General features: G+C 49.2%; 7 non-coding genes and 1 pseudogene across 7 annotated transcripts; all 8 read left to right on the forward strand.

Annotated features, from left to right (window-relative positions):
- The first annotated feature begins 903 nt into the window (after nucleotides 1-903).
- On the forward strand, nucleotides 904-1,094 carry LOC141176703 (U2 spliceosomal RNA). The gene has a single exon (XR_012253366.1). It is a non-coding gene; the product is annotated as a U2 spliceosomal RNA (small nuclear RNA).
- A 1,115-nt stretch (nucleotides 1,095-2,209) lies between these two features.
- Nucleotides 2,210-2,400, forward strand: LOC141176704 (U2 spliceosomal RNA). The gene has a single exon (XR_012253367.1). It is a non-coding gene; the product is annotated as a U2 spliceosomal RNA (small nuclear RNA).
- Nucleotides 2,401-3,515: 1,115 nt separating this feature from the next.
- LOC141176705 (U2 spliceosomal RNA) lies at nucleotides 3,516-3,706 on the forward strand. Its single transcript, XR_012253368.1, has one exon. It is a non-coding gene; the product is annotated as a U2 spliceosomal RNA (small nuclear RNA).
- A 1,115-nt stretch (nucleotides 3,707-4,821) lies between these two features.
- On the forward strand, nucleotides 4,822-5,012 carry LOC141176706 (U2 spliceosomal RNA). The gene has a single exon (XR_012253369.1). It is a non-coding gene; the product is annotated as a U2 spliceosomal RNA (small nuclear RNA).
- A 1,114-nt stretch (nucleotides 5,013-6,126) lies between these two features.
- Nucleotides 6,127-6,204, forward strand: LOC141178018 (U2 spliceosomal RNA; annotated as a pseudogene).
- A 5,508-nt stretch (nucleotides 6,205-11,712) lies between these two features.
- LOC141177983 (U2 spliceosomal RNA) lies at nucleotides 11,713-11,897 on the forward strand. The gene has a single exon (XR_012254465.1). It is a non-coding gene; the product is annotated as a U2 spliceosomal RNA (small nuclear RNA).
- Nucleotides 11,898-13,012: 1,115 nt separating this feature from the next.
- On the forward strand, nucleotides 13,013-13,203 carry LOC141177637 (U2 spliceosomal RNA). The gene has a single exon (XR_012254213.1). It is a non-coding gene; the product is annotated as a U2 spliceosomal RNA (small nuclear RNA).
- A 1,115-nt stretch (nucleotides 13,204-14,318) lies between these two features.
- LOC141176708 (U2 spliceosomal RNA) lies at nucleotides 14,319-14,509 on the forward strand. The gene has a single exon (XR_012253370.1). It is a non-coding gene; the product is annotated as a U2 spliceosomal RNA (small nuclear RNA).
- Nucleotides 14,510-14,709: the final 200 nt, after the last annotated feature.

Below are 14,709 nucleotides of genomic sequence, written 5' to 3' on the forward strand. Positions count from 1 at the left end.
CTATCTTTCTAGCTCTCCCTTTTTACTTCCTTTTGGATAAACAGACATATTAGGCAAGCATTTTGGAGCTTTCACCTAAATAACTACAGGTGGTGAGATAAGCTGCACAATATAATTGACCTTTCAGTATATTATTGCACACACACCATCTATTTAGCAAATGCCCTTGTTATCAACAGCAGCCTTTTAAACTCACCTGAGCTAACAGGTATGTGCGCTGGTTACTCTGCTGCGCTTAAAATTTCTTTTTTGGTTTGCTACAATGCCTTTTCTGAAACGTTGTCTCCTTCTGCTGGAACACTGACTTCTTTCATTTAATGCCTGCAGACTATAAAAGAGAACCCAACCCAAAAAGTTTGGTTGATTAGTCTGTGGCATTCTGTTAAACTGTTGCTTATGGCGGTCTCTGTGAGCTTCTCAGCGACATTCAGCCAGCCAGGTATCCTGCCTGCAGTAGATGGAATGTGGCAATGGAACGCTGGCTGCGCGTGTCATAATAGGCTCTGAGCCTTTATATACCTGTGCACAGCAGCAGCCACCTTCAGTCTGCTGCTGGACAGCCAGCAGCAGCAGCAGCAGGAGAGGTATGTAATCAGGAGCCCTCCTGCTAAGGGTAGACAGCTGCTCGTTCCACCCCACCCCCCGCCTTAATTGGTTCTCCTCCCTTCCAACGGTGTTGAGGCGGGTGGGAACAGCAGGGGGTGAAGGTGCTGTGTTTAAAGAGGTGGAGTTATGCAGATCTAAAACGCGTGGATTGCAGCAGCAGCAAGCCGAAAAGTGCAGGCATGTAAGGGATCTAGAGGTTGACAACATGTCTTCTTAACGGGAGTCCAGGAGCTCATCTCCACAAATGGACTTTTCAGGATCCTTGGGTGGCTCCGTAGTTTGAAACCAATTCTGGTTATCGCTTCTCGGCCTTTTGGCTAAGATCAAGTGTAGTATCTGTTCTTATCAGTTTAATATCTGATACGTCCCCTATCTGGGGACCATATATTAAATGGATTTTTAGAACAGGGAGATGGAAAAAGAGCTTGCTCTGTCCACTCCACGCATTGACCTGGTATTGCAGTATCTCCAGGACCGGTGCACCCCTTCTTTAATGCAGTTTCTAAAATCAGAAAGAATTGAATTCAATGTTTTTTGTTCATTTTGCTTGTTTGTCGGATTTTGGGATGGACTCTTTGGCTTTGCTTTTCTTCTCCTCATTGGATTTTTCATGTTCAAAGTTGCAGAAGCCAGATTACAAGCTCATTTTGGTTCAACTTCAGCAACTGTGCATTGCATTGCCATGTAATGTGATGCAATGCTATCTTTCTAGCTCTCCCTTTTTACTTCCTTTTGGATAAACAGACATATTAGGCAAGCATTTTGGAGCTTTCACCTAAATAACTACAGGTGGTGAGATAAGCTGCACAATATAATTGACCTTTCAGTATATTGTTGCACACACACCATCTATTTAGCAAATGCCCTTGTTATCAACAGCAGCCTTTTAAACTCACCTGAGCTAACAGGTATGTGCGCTGGTTACTCTGCTGCGCTTAAAATTTCTTTTTTGGTTTGCTACAATGCCTTTTCTGAAACGTTGTCTCCTTCTGCTGGAACACTGACTTCTTTCATTTAATGCCTGCAGACTATAAAAGAGAACCCAACCCAAAAAGTTTGGTTGATTAGTCTGTGGCATTCTGTTAAACTGTTGCTTATGGCAGTCTCTGTGAGCTTCTCAGCGACATTCAGCCAGCCAGGTATCCTGCCTGCAGTAGATGGAATGTGGCAATGGAACGCTGGCTGCGCGTGTCATAATAGGCTCTGAGCCTTTATATACCTGTGCACAGCAGCAGCCACCTTCAGTCTGCTGCTGGACAGCCAGCAGCAGCAGCAGCAGGAGAGGTATGTAATCAGGAGCCCTCCTGCTAAGGGTAGACAGCTGCTCGTTCCACCCCACCCCCCGCCTTAATTGGTTCTCCTCCCTTCCAACGGTGTTGAGGCGGGTGGGAACAGCAGGGGGTGAAGGTGCTGTGTTTAAAGAGGTGGAGTTATGCAGATCTAAAACGCGTGGATTGCAGCAGCAGCAAGCCGAAAAGTGCAGGCATGTAAGGGATCTAGAGGTTGACAACATGTCTTCTTAACGGGAGTCCAGGAGCTCATCTCCACAAATGGACTTTTCAGGATCCTTGGGTGGCTCCGTAGTTTGAAACCAATTCTGGTTATCGCTTCTCGGCCTTTTGGCTAAGATCAAGTGTAGTATCTGTTCTTATCAGTTTAATATCTGATACGTCCCCTATCTGGGGACCATATATTAAATGGATTTTTAGAACAGGGAGATGGAAAAAGAGCTTGCTCTGTCCACTCCACGCATTGACCTGGTATTGCAGTATCTCCAGGACCGGTGCACCCCTTCTTTAATGCAGTTTCTAAAATCAGAAAGAATTGAATTCAATGTTTTTTGTTCATTTTGCTTGTTTGTCGGATTTTGGGATGGACTCTTTGGCTTTGCTTTTCTTCTCCTCATTGGATTTTTCATGTTCAAAGTTGCAGAAGCCAGATTACAAGCTCATTTTGGTTCAACTTCAGCAACTGTGCATTGCATTGCCATGTAATGTGATGCAATGCTATCTTTCTAGCTCTCCCTTTTTACTTCCTTTTGGATAAACAGACATATTAGGCAAGCATTTTGGAGCTTTCACCTAAATAACTACAGGTGGTGAGATAAGCTGCACAATATAATTGACCTTTCAGTATATTGTTGCACACACACCATCTATTTAGCAAATGCCCTTGTTATCAACAGCAGCCTTTTAAACTCACCTGAGCTAACAGGTATGTGCGCTGGTTACTCTGCTGCGCTTAAAATTTCTTTTTTGGTTTGCTACAATGCCTTTTCTGAAACGTTGTCTCCTTCTGCTGGAACACTGACTTCTTTCATTTAATGCCTGCAGACTATAAAAGAGAACCCAACCCAAAAAGTTTGGTTGATTAGTCTGTGGCATTCTGTTAAACTGTTGCTTATGGCGGTCTCTGTGAGCTTCTCAGCGACATTCAGCCAGCCAGGTATCCTGCCTGCAGTAGATGGAATGTGGCAATGGAACGCTGGCTGCGCGTGTCATAATAGGCTCTGAGCCTTTATATACCTGTGCACAGCAGCAGCCACCTTCAGTCTGCTGCTGGACAGCCAGCAGCAGCAGCAGCAGGAGAGGTATGTAATCAGGAGCCCTCCTGCTAAGGGTAGACAGCTGCTCGTTCCACCCCACCCCCCGCCTTAATTGGTTCTCCTCCCTTCCAACGGTGTTGAGGCGGGTGGGAACAGCAGGGGGTGAAGGTGCTGTGTTTAAAGAGGTGGAGTTATGCAGATCTAAAACGCGTGGATTGCAGCAGCAGCAAGCCGAAAAGTACAGGCATGTAAGGGATCTAGAGGTTGACAACATGTCTTCTTAACGGGAGTCCAGGAGCTCATCTCCACAAATGGACTTTTCAGGATCCTTGGGTGGCTCCGTAGTTTGAAACCAATTCTGGTTATCGCTTCTCGGCCTTTTGGCTAAGATCAAGTGTAGTATCTGTTCTTATCAGTTTAATATCTGATACGTCCCCTATCTGGGGACCATATATTAAATGGATTTTTAGAACAGGGAGATGGAAAAAGAGCTTGCTCTGTCCACTCCACGCATTGACCTGGTATTGCAGTATCTCCAGGACCGGTGCACCCCTTCTTTAATGCAGTTTCTAAAATCAGAAAGAATTGAATTCAATGTTTTTTGTTCATTTTGCTTGTTTGTCGGATTTTGGGATGGACTCTTTGGCTTTGCTTTTCTTCTCCTCATTGGATTTTTCATGTTCAAAGTTGCAGAAGCCAGATTACAAGCTCATTTTGGTTCAACTTCAGCAACTGTGCATTGCATTGCCATGTAATGTGATGCAATGCTATCTTTCTAGCTCTCCCTTTTTACTTCCTTTTGGATAAACAGACATATTAGGCAAGCATTTTGGAGCTTTCACCTAAATAACTACAGGTGGTGAGATAAGCTGCACAATATAATTGACCTTTCAGTGTATTGTTGCACACACACCATCTATTTAGCAAATGCCCTTGTTATCAACAGCAGCCTTTTAAACTCACCTGAGCTAACAGGTATGTGCGCTGGTTACTCTGCTGCGCTTAAAATTTCTTTTTTGGTTTGCTACAATGCCTTTTCTGAAACGTTGTCTCCTTCTGCTGGAACACTGACTTCTTACATTTAATGCCTGCAGACTATAAAAGAGAACCCAACCCAAAAAGTTTGGTTGATTAGTCTGTGGCATTCTGTTAAACTGTTGCTTATGGCGGTCTCTGTGAGCTTCTCAGCGACATTCAGCCAGCCAGGTATCCTGCCTGCAGTAGATGGAATGTGGCAATGGAACGCTGGCTGCGCGTGTCATAATAGGCTCTGAGCCTTTATATACCTGTGCACAGCAGCAGCCACCTTCAGTCTGCTGCTGGACAGCCAGCAGCAGCAGCAGCAGGAGAGGTATGTAATCAGGAGCCCTCCTGCTAAGGGTAGACAGCTGCTCTTTCCACCCCACCCCCCGCCTTAATTGGTTCTCCTCCCTTCCAACGGTGTTGAGGCGGGTGGGAACAGCAGGGGGTGAAGGTGCTGTGTTTAAAGAGGTGGAGTTATGCAGATCTAAAACGCGTGGATTGCAGCAGCAGCAAGCCGAAAAGTGCAGGCATGTAAGGGATCTAGAGGTTGACAACATGTCTTCTTAACGGGAGTCCAGGAGCTCATCTCCACAAATGGACTTTTCAGGATCCTTGGGTGGCTCCGTAGTTTGAAACCAATTCTGGTTATCGCTTCTCGGCCTTTTGGCTAAGATCAAGTGTAGTATCTGTTCTTATCAGTTTAATATCTGATACGTCCCCTATCTGGGGACCATATATTAAATGGATTTTTAGAACAGGGAGATGGAAAAAGAGCTTGCTCTGTCCACTCCACGCATTGACCTGGTATTGCAGTATCTCCAGGACCGGTGCACCCCTTCTTTAATGCAGTTTCTAAAATCAGAAAGAATTGAATTCAATGTTTTTGTTCATTTTGCTTGTTTGTCGGATTTTGGGATGGACTCTTTGGCTTTGCTTTTCTTCTCCTCATTGGATTTTTCATGTTCAAAGTTGCAGAAGCCAGATTACAAGCTCATTTTGGTTCAACTTCAGCAACTGTGCATTGCATTGCCATGTAATGTGATGCAATGCTATCTTTCTAGCTCTCCCTTTTTACTTCCTTTTGGATAAACAGACATATTAGGCAAGCATTTTGGAGCTTTCACCTAAATAACTACAGGTGGTGAGATAAGCTGCACAATATAATTGACCTTTCAGTATATTGTTGCACACACACCATCTATTTAGCAAATGCCCTTGTTATCAACAGCAGCCTTTTAAACTCACCTGAGCTAACAGGTATGTGCGCTGGTTACTCTGCTGCGCTTAAAATTTCTTTTTTGGTTTGCTACAATGCCTTTTCTGAAACGTTGTCTCCTTCTGCTGGAACACTGACTTCTTTCATTTAATGCCTGCAGACTATAAAAGAGAACCCAACCCAAAAAGTTTGGTTGATTAGTCTGTGGCATTCTGTTAAACTGTTGCTTTTGGCGGTCTCTGTGAGCTTCTCAGCGACATTCAGCCAGCCAGGTATCCTGCCTGCAGTAGATGGAATGTGGCAATGGAACGCTGGCTGCGCGTGTCATAATAGGCTCTGAGCCTTTATATACCTGTGCACAGCAGCAGCCACCTTCAGTCTGCTGCTGGACAGCCAGCAGCAGCAGCAGCAGGAGAGGTATGTAATCAGGAGCCCTCCTGCTAAGGGTAGACAGCTGCTCGTTCCACCCCACCCCCCGCCTTAATTGGTTCTCCTCCCTTCCAACGGTGTTGAGGCGGGTGGGAACAGCAGGGGGTGAAGGTGCTGTGTTTAAAGAGGTGGAGTTATGCAGATCTAAAACGCGTGGATTGCAGCAGCAGCAAGCCGAAAAGTGCAGGCATGTAAGGGATCTAGAGGTTGACAACATGTCTTCTTAACGGGAGTCCAGGAGCTCATCTCCACAAATGGACTTTTCAGGATCCTTGGGTGGCTCCGTAGTTTGAAACCAATTCTGGTTATCGCTTCTCGGCCTTTTGGCTAAGATCAAGTGTAGTATCTGTTCTTTTAAGAACACAAGAGCTACGATCTACACTTGACGAGAGCGATCGAACTCGGAAGGAGAAGAGCTTCGGAGCCCAGCTGACATCGGAGAACGAAGGCGGATATCGGTGGGAGGAAGAAGCTCTAAAGAATCCAGAAGAAGACGAAGACTCGGAGAAGAATCGGGCTGTCCTGTGGAATCTTCGAGGAAGAAAATCATCGAGACAAAGACCTTTCGGGGAATTTGTGCAGAACACGACGGGAGAAGAATCTGCATAGCTCCACCCATTCCGGGAAGAGTTCCAGATCCAGCTCCAAGAAGTAACTGCAGGAGGAAAGCCATGGCAAGCGCTGCGAGGAAGGCCGAAAAGAAGAGCCTGGAGCTGGGGACAGCCAGGAGGGCCCAGCCAGGAGCCGATTCTGACCCCAAGGACTCTGCCTCCACGACTGGCCAGCAGAAGGGACCCCAGAAGCCCCGCCACGAAGCTCCAGCCCTGGAGCCATGGATGCGGCAGACGGTGGCCCTGAAGCTGAAGGAAGTGGATGGGAGGGTGCCGGACATGTCCTCGGACGTGTTCTGCCAGAAGATGCTGCTGGATCGAGGCTTCTCCAGGTCGGACACCCTCAGCATCCAGACCTTCTTGACGGGGATCTTCTTCGTCACCTTCGCCACTGTGAACACCTGCAGGAGGTTCTGGGAAATGGTAAGCGCAAAAGGACCGGATAATTCTTTCTCTGCCTTTACAGGTAGCTGCCCTATCCAGAGGGATGAAAGGAGGATCACGGTCTCCATGCGCAACCCGCACACCCCAGGCCAAGACATCTGTACCTTCCTGAGACGCTTCTGTTTGGTTGTGAAGGAACCCTCTCACATCCTGAATGGACTCGGCTTCTGGACAGGTAAGTGGTCGGTGACCGTTAGACTTCACAGGGACCTGGCATACTCAGACGGACTTCGGCACCTGCCCCCGACATTCTCCCTGGGCAACTCCTACGGCCTCATCTATTACCCGGACATGCCGCGGAACTGCAGGAGATGCGGCAAGAACGGCCACGAGATGAAGGACTGCAAGGAGGATGCCTGCAGGATTTGTCGAGTGACGGGACACAGCTCGAAGGACTGCCCGAAGAAGACGTCCTGCAACCTGTGTGGGCTGGCGGCTCATCTGTACAAGGATTGCCCCAGGCGTCAGAGATCCTGGGCATCGGTGGTTGCGACGACCCCAGCTACGGAGGACAAGGCCCCGACGACCAGGCCTGTGAAGGTCAAGGACGCGACGACCAAGGCCCCAGCGGCCAAGGCCGAGACGACCAAGGCCAAAGCGGTCAAGGAGTCGGTGGCCAAAGCCCCAGCGACGGTCCCAGCAGCTCCGAAGCAGAAGAAAAAGTCAAAGGAGGGTAAGAGTTCTGTCACCCCTCTCTCGATCCCTCCCCCTGCCACCCCCGTCCAATCCCCCCCCACCCCGGCCACCCCTGCTGAGGATTCCACTTCCTCTTCCTCCTTCCCCTACTCCTCAGCAGGTGTCCTTTCCCCTGCCCCGGCAGCCACTCTCCCTCCCCAGACCATGGTAGCGGTGGAATTAACCTTTCCTCCACCCGCCGCTATCTATTCCGAGGAGGATTTTCCCCTTCTTGTCTCCCCAGTTCCAACCCGGGGAAAGAGGAAGGTGGAGGACAGCCCTGCTACTGAATCCTCCAAAAAGAAGATTCTGGATTTCGTAGGCAAAAAGGAGGATACCCTCCCTGAGCCAGAAGAGATGGAGCACATGGTTGAGACCCTGGTGGCCGAGCCAGAAGAGGAGGAACTGGTGGTCGCCGAGATCGAGGCCGCGCTGCTTGACCAGATGGAGGAAGAGGGCCTGCTGGTGATCCCGTCACCAGCAGTCAACACCGACGAGGGACCACCCGACCGGAGTGGTAACTAAGGTGTATTGCCTGCGCTAACTTTTTCTTTTTTCCCTACATGATGGCTAATATTAACTTATTTTCCATTAATGTCAGGAGCATCAAGGACAAGTTCAGACGTCAGACTATTTATGCCTTCCTTACTTCCCAGTTGTGTGATGTTTATATGTTGCAGGAATGTTCCCTTCCCTCCTCTAGGTCCTTCAAACATCTGGCCAGGGAGTGGTCCCACGGTCCATCCTACTGGTCCGGTGGGGGTGACTGCAAGTCTGCGGGGGTCGCAATTCTGATCAGGGGGGGCGCATTCACGCTTGAGTCCGTCCAGGAGCTCATCTGCGGCAGGGCTCTTGTTGTAGATGGCAACTGGGCGGGAGAACCTGTCAGGTTCATCAACGTGTATGCGTCCCCACTGAAGAATGAGCGTTTGGAGCTTTTCCAGACCCTGCGGCTTCAGCTTGCCACCACCAGGACCTTAGTGATGGCCGGGGATTTCAACTGCCGGATCGAGGAGGACGGTCGTAGTTCTGGCACATCTGCCAAGTTGGACATCACGTCCAAGCTGCTCATCGAGATGGTAACCGAGGCCTCTCTTCAGGACGTGGTGGGCTCCATGGGGAGAGGCTCCACGAACTATTCGTGGAGCCGACCCGATGGCTCACTCCGCTCCAGGATTGACTTTGTGTTCACCTCTCGGGCAGTCAGGCAGAGTAGGCACTCGATGGTCTCCTGCTTCTTCTCCGACCACAGAGCCATTCACTTACAAGGTGTCCTCGGCGACGGTTTTCCGTCCGGCCCCGGCTCCTGGAAGCTGAATTGTGCTCTGCTGGCTCAGGATGAAGTCGTGGAGGAGCTGAGAGCAGCCTACGCAATGTGGCAGTCCTACAAGGGTAGCTTCCAAACAGTCTCTGATTGGTGGGAATATGTTAAACTTGAGTTTCGCTGTTTCTTTCAGGCCAAGGGTCGACAACAGGCGTGTGAGAAGAGGAGGGACTTCAGAGGGCTGCAGCGCGAGCTGCGGTCGCTGCAGGACCTTCTTCACTGCGGCTGGGACGTGAGGGAGGAGCTGGAGGAGACCAAGAAGAGCCTGAAAAGGCACTTTGAGGAGGAGTCCAAGCGAATCATCTTCCGTTCCAAAGTGGAGAATCTGGAGAAGGGTGAGAAATGTAACTCATTCTTTTTCAGGAAACTTCATGCCGGTCACACGCCCCTGAACGAGCTGCGAGACGAGAGCGGAAACATGCGACGTGGGAAGGAGGACGTGATGAGGGTCGTCAGCGACTTCTACAGCGAACTCTACTCCCACAAGACTACCGACCCCGACGCTGCTGATAAGTTCCTGTCAGGTATCACTAACCATCTTGATCCTGCAGGCACGGTAGCCTTGGACAAACCTCTGATGGTGGGCGAATTGCTCTCTGCCGCTAAATCCTTTAGGACCGGCAGGACCCCGGGCAGTGATGGTCTTCCAGCGGAGCTCTATGTAGCGCTGGGAGACCTCATCTGTCCGGACCTGTTGGACCTGTACGAGGAGATGGTGGTGGAGGGTAGAATGCCTCCATCTTTGAGGGAAGGAATGGTCACGATCCTGTACAAGCGGAAGGGAGAGAGGTGCGACCTGAGGAATTGGCGTCCCATCACTCTGCTCAACGTGGACTACAAGATCCTGGCCAAGACGATGGCGACACGACTTAAGACGGTCATCGGACGGATCATCCACCCGGACCAGACCTGCGGCATCCCTGGACGTCGCATCGCAGACAGCCTCGCTCTCGTGCGGGACACGGTCGAGTACATCAAGGTCCGCCGCGCACACGCGGCCCTGGTCTCCTTGGATCAGGAGAAGGCCTTCGACCGGGTTTCCCACGAGTTCATGGGCCGAGCTCTGCACCGGTTAGGTTTGGGTAACATGTTTTGTTCGTATGTCCGTCTGATGTATTTTGATATCCACAGCTCGGTGTTGGTGAACGGCTGGAAGACTGACCCCTTCCCTGTCCTCTCTGGGGTCAGACAAGGCTGCCCTCTATCACCTCTTCTTTTTGTTTGTGTTATAGAACTCTTCGCAGAGGCTATCCGGCAGAATGGAGAGATCAGAGGGATCACCGCACCGGGTCCGGGACGACACGAGGTCAAGTGCTCGCTCTACATGGACGACGTCACCGTCTTCTGCGCTGATCGTGGTTCAGTCGACGCCCTCGTCCAGACGTGTGAGAGGTTCGGCCGGGCTTCAGGGGCCAAAGTCAACTGCAGGAAGTCGGAAGCCATGCTCTTCGGGGATTGGCAGCCGGCCTCCTCCGCCCCCTTCCCCTTCAACATTCAACCGGATTTCCTCAAGGTGCTGGGAGTCTGGTTCGGGAAGGAAGGAGCGGCCCTCAAGTCCTGGCAAGAACGCTTGGCCAAGGTGAAGCAACGGATCGGACTCTGGAGCCTCAGACACCTCACTTGTGAGGGTAAGGCACTCGTCCTGCGTAATGAGGTCCTGCCCGTCTTGCAGTACACGGCGCAGGCCTGGCCCCCACACGTCACTGTGTGCAGGGCCATTACCAGGACAGTGTTTCACTTTGTCTGGGGATCCAAGATGGACAGAGTCAGGCGGGCCGTCATGTACAAGGAGCCTCGCAAGGGTGGGAAGGGCGTTCCAGATATCCCCACCCTCCTGCGATCCTCTTTTGTGTGTGATTGTGTCCGCCGGACTTTGCAAGTCAAGAATGGCTCCGCGGGCAGGTCCATGTCTCGCTTCTTCCTGCTTCCTCTTTGGAGGCGACTCGGCTGGGACAAGTGGGACAGCTCCTTCCCCTACAACTGGACGACGCCATGGTTCTACGGAGACGTCGTTCGATTTGTGGGGGAGCATCAACTGGAGGGACTCAAGCCCGACTTGTGGAAGCCCAAAACTATCCACAAGCTAATCAGAGCCAAGGATGACGTGGAGAACATCACAGGACTTCACCAGGACACGCTGGAGACTGTGTGGACAAATGTGTCGTCTGACAGGCTGACCAACGGGCACAAGGACTTGTCGTGGATGGCGATTCAGGGCGGACTGCCCGTCCGGTCATTCATGCATGCCCGGAACCTGTGCAAGACCCGGTACTGCCCAAGGTGCCCCTTCGTGGAGGAAACATCTTTGCACACTTTTTGGGACTGCGGATTTGCACAGCGCCTATTGACTGCACTTGAGGACGACCTGAGGAACTCTGTCCCCAGGGCGAGCCTATCGCACCATTCTGTGCTTTACGGACTCTTCCCTGGGGTTCATACCGTCGGAGCCATCCAGGAGGCTTGGCGCCTTATGAACTGCTTCAAGGATGCCGTTTGGGTCGCCAGGAACCGGCTCATCTTGAGGAGGGAGAGGATGTCCATCCAGGACTGCCGCAGGCTGATCCACAGCCTGCTCAGAGACTAATCCATCATGGACGGTCCGGAGGACGAGGACGAGGACTAAACCCCTCCTCCCCCTCTCCCCTTATGTGTCTTGTCTTTCAATAAAGCTTCGGGCCTGTGATTTTCCCCTCCACATCCCCTTTTTCCCAATCCCCATCCCTTATCACGGTTCGTCGTACTGTATTGATTGACATGCTTTTTCTTTCAGATTGAGTGTTTTGTGTAGCATAGGGGTGTGATGTGTCTAGTTAGTGCGTCGTATCCTCATGCTATGTAAATATGATAAAAAAATAAAAAAATAAAAAAAAATCTGTTCTTATCAGTTTAATATCTGATACGTCTCCTATCTGGGGACCATATATTAAATGGATTTTTAGAACAGGGAGATGGAAAAAGAGCTTGCTCTGTCCACTCCACGCATTGACCTGGTATTGCAGTATCTCCAGGACCGGTGCACCCCTTCTTTAATGCAGTTTCTAAAATCAGAAAGAATTGAATTCAATGTTTTTTGTTCATTTTGCTTGTTTGTCGGATTTTGGGATGGACTCTTTGGCTTTGCTTTTCTTCTCCTCATTGGATTTTTCATGTTCAAAGTTGCAGAAGCCAGATTACAAGCTCATTTTGGTTCAACTTCAGCAACTGTGCATTGCATTGCCATGTAATGTGATGCAATGCTATCTTTCTAGCTCTCCCTTTTTACTTCCTTTTGGATAAACAGACATATTAGGCAAGCATTTTGGAGCTTTCACCTAAATAACTACAGGTGGTGAGATAAGCTGCACAATATAATTGACCTTTCAGTATATTGTTGCACACACACCATCTATTTAGCAAATGCCCTTGTTATCAACAGCAGCCTTTTAAACTCACCTGAGCTAACAGGTATGTGCGCTGGTTACTCTGCTGCGCTTAAAATTTCTTTTTTGGTTTGCTACAATGCCTTTTCTGAAACGTTGTCGCCTTCTGCTGTAACACTGACTTCTTTCATTTAATGCCTGCAGACTATAAAAGAGAACCCAACCCAAAAAGTTTGGTTGATTAGTCTGTGGCATTCTGTTAAACTGTTGCTTATGGCGGTCTCTGTGAGCTTCTCAGCGACATTCAGCCAGCCAGGTATCCTGCCTGCAGTAGATGGAATGTGGCAATGGAACGCTGGCTGCGCGTGTCATAATAGGCTCTGAGCCTTTATATACCTGTGCACAGCAGCAGCCACCTTCAGTCTGCTGCTGGACAGCCAGCAGCAGCAGCAGCAGGAGAGGTATGTAATCAGGAGCCCTCCTGCTAAGGGTAGACAGCTGCTCGTTCCACCCCACCCCCCGCCTTAATTGGTTCTCCTCCCTTCCAACGGTGTTGAGGCGGGTGGGAACAGCAGGGGGTGAAGGTGCTGTGTTTAAAGAGGTGGAGTTATGCAGATCTAAAACGCGTGGATTGCAGCAGCAGCAAGCCGAAAAGTGCAGGCATGTAAGGGATCTAGAGGTTGACAACATGTCTTCTTAACGGGAGTCCAGGAGCTCATCTCCACAAATGGACTTTTCAGGATCCTTGGGTGGTTCTGTAGTTTGAAACCAATTCTGGTTATCGCTTCTCGGCCTTTTGGCTAAGATCAAGTGTAGTATCTGTTCTTATCAGTTTAATATCTCATACGTCCCCTATCTGGGGACCATATATTAAATGGATTTTTAGAACAGGGAGATGGAAAAAGAGCTTGCTCTGTCCACTCCACGCATTGACCTGGTATTGCAGTATCTCCAGGACCGGTGCACCCCTTCTTTAATGCAGTTTCTAAAATCAGAAAGAATTGAATTCAATGTTTTTTGTTCATTTTGCTTGTTTGTCGGATTTTGGGATGGACTCTTTGGCTTTGCTTTTCTTCTCCTCATTGGATTTTTCATGTTCAAAGTTGCAGAAGCCAGATTACAAGCTCATTTTGGTTCAACTTCAGCAACTGTGCATTGCATTGCCATGTAATGTGATGCAATGCTATCTTTCTAGCTCTCCCTTTTTACTTCCTTTTGGATAAACAGACATATTAGGCAAGCATTTTGGAGCTTTCACCTAAATAACTACAGGTGGTGAGATAAGCTGCACAATATAATTGACCTTTCAGTATATTGTTGCACACACACCATCTATTTAGCAAATGCCCTTGTTATCAACAGCAGCCTTTTAAACTCACCTGAGCTAACAGGTATGTGCGCTGGTTACTCTGCTGCGCTTAAAATTTCTTTTTTGGTTTGCTACAATGCCTTTTCTGAAACGTTGTCTCCTTCTGCTGGAACACTGACTTCTTTCATTTAATGCCTGCAGACTATAAAAGAGAACCCAACCCAAAAAGTTTGGTTGATTAGTCTGTGGCATTCTGTTAAACTGTTGCTTATGGCGGTCTCTGTGAGCTTCTCAGCGACATTCAGCCAGCCAGGTATCCTGCCTGCAGTAGATGGAATGTGGCAATGGAACGCTGGCTGCGCGTGTCATAATAGGCTCTGAGCCTTTATATACCTGTGCACAGCAGCAGCCACCTTCAGTCTGCTGCTGGACAGCCAGCAGCAGCAGCAGCAGGAGAGGTATGTGATCAGGAGCCCTCCTGCTAAGGGTAGACAGCTGCTCGTTCCACCCCACCCCCCGCCTTAATTGGTTCTCCTCCCTTCCAACGGTGTTGAGGCGGGTGGGAAAAGCAGGGGGTGCAGGTGCTGTGTTTAAAGAGGTGGAGTTATGCAGATCTAAAACGCGTGGATTGCAGCAGCAGCAAGCCGAAAAGTGCAGGCATGTAAGGGATCTAGAGGTTGACAACATGTCTTCTTAACGGGAGTCCAGGAGCTCATCTCCACAAATGGACTTTTCAGGATCCTTGGGTGGCTCCGTAGTTTGAAACCAATTCTGGTTATCGCTTCTCGGCCTTTTGGCTAAGATCAAGTGTAGTATCTGTTCTTATCAGTTTAATATCTGATACGTCCCCTATCTGGGGACCATATATTAAATGGATTTTTAGAACAGGGAGATGGAAAAAGAGCTTGCTCTGTCCACTCCACGCATTGACCTGGTATTGCAGTATCTCCAGGACCGGTGCACCCCTTCTTTAATGCAGTTTCTAAAATCAGAAAGAATTGAATTCAATGTTTTTTGTTCATTTTGCTTGTTTGTCGGATTTTGGGATGGACTCTTTGGCTTTGCTTTTCTTCTCCTCATTGGATTTTTCATGTTCAAAGTTGCAGAAGCCAGATTACAAGCTCATTTTGGTTCAACTTCAGCAACTGTGCATTGCATTGCCATGTAA

This window comes from Phyllobates terribilis, unplaced genomic scaffold (genome assembly GCF_046119375.1).
Source record: "Phyllobates terribilis strain yellow unplaced genomic scaffold, ASM4611937v1 Scaffold_27__1_contigs__length_16484149, whole genome shotgun sequence".
Lineage (NCBI taxonomy): Eukaryota > Metazoa > Chordata > Amphibia > Anura > Dendrobatidae > Phyllobates > Phyllobates terribilis.